Below are 1,360 nucleotides of genomic sequence, written 5' to 3'. Positions count from 1 at the left end.
CCCCGCCAATTTATAGCGTTTCACGGGGTCTATCCGTGAAAAATATAGACGTTTTTGAGTGCACATGCATTCCTGCTGCAAATGCCTCTGGAAGTTTCATGCCGTTCCTATGCAATGTGGCCACACAAAAATGACCCGTTTTCCCATTCCGAGGCATTTCTGTGCGACCCTAACAGCCCCGTGAGCCACAAGAGAGACATCCCCGCCAACTTCTAGCGTTTGACGGGGTCTATGCGTGAAAAATATTAAAATTTTTGAGTGCACGTGCCTTTCTGCTGCAAATGCCTCTGGAAGTTTCATGGCGTTCCTATGCAATGTGGCAACACGAAAATGACCCCTTTTCCCATTCCGAGGGAGTTCTGTGCCACCCTAACAGCCCCGTGAGCCACAAGAGACACATCCCCGCCAATTTCTAGCGTTTCACGGGGTCTATCCGTGAAACATATAGAAGTTTTTGAGTGCACATGCATTCCTGCTGCAAATGCCTCTGGAAGTTTCATGCGGTTCGTACGCAATGTGGCAACACGAAAATGACCCGTTTTCCCATTCCCAGGGATTTCTGTGCGACCCGAACAGCCCCGTGAGCCACAAGAGACACATCCCCGCCAATTTCTAGCGTTTCACGGGGTCTATCGGTGAAAAATATCAAATTTTTTTTGACTGCACATGCATTTCTGCTGCAAATGCCTCTGGAAGTTGCATGCGGTTCGCATGCAATGTGGCGACACGAAAATGACCCGTTTTCCCATTCCGAGGGATTTCTGTGCCACCCTAACAGCCCCGTGAGCCACAAGAGAGACATCCCCGCCAATTTCTAGCGTATCACGGGGTCTATCCGTGAGAAATATTCACTTTTTTGAGTGCACATGCATTCCTGCTGCAAATGCCTCTGGAAGTTTCATGCGGTTCGTATGCAATGTGGCGACACGAAAATGACCCGTTTTCCCATTCCGAGGGATTTCTGTGCCACCCTAACAGCCCCGTGAGCCACAAGAGAGACATCCCCGCCCACTTCTAGCGTTTCACGGGGTCTCTCCGTGAAAAATATCACATTTTTTGAGTGCACATGCATTCCTGCTGCAAATGCCTCTGGAAGTTTCATGCGGTTCGCATGCAATGTGGCGACACGAAAATGACCCGTTTTTTCCCATTCCGAGGGATTTCTGTGCCACCCTAACAGCCCCGTGAGCCACAAGAGACACATCCCCGCCAATTTCTAGCGTTTCACGGGGTCTATCCGTGAAAAATATTCAATTTTTTGACTGCACATGCATTTCTGCTGCAAATGCCTCTGGAAGTTTCATGCGGTTCGCATGCAATGTGGCGACACGAAAATGACCCGTTTTCCCATTCCGAGGGA

This window comes from Petromyzon marinus, unplaced genomic scaffold (genome assembly GCF_048934315.1).
Source record: "Petromyzon marinus isolate PM22_M1 ecotype Great Lakes invasive population unplaced genomic scaffold, UKy_Petmar_22M1.pri1.0 PM_G_Scaffold_6, whole genome shotgun sequence".
Classification (NCBI taxonomy): domain Eukaryota; kingdom Metazoa; phylum Chordata; class Hyperoartia; order Petromyzontiformes; family Petromyzontidae; genus Petromyzon; species Petromyzon marinus.
This window is presented reverse-complemented; position numbering follows the sequence as displayed.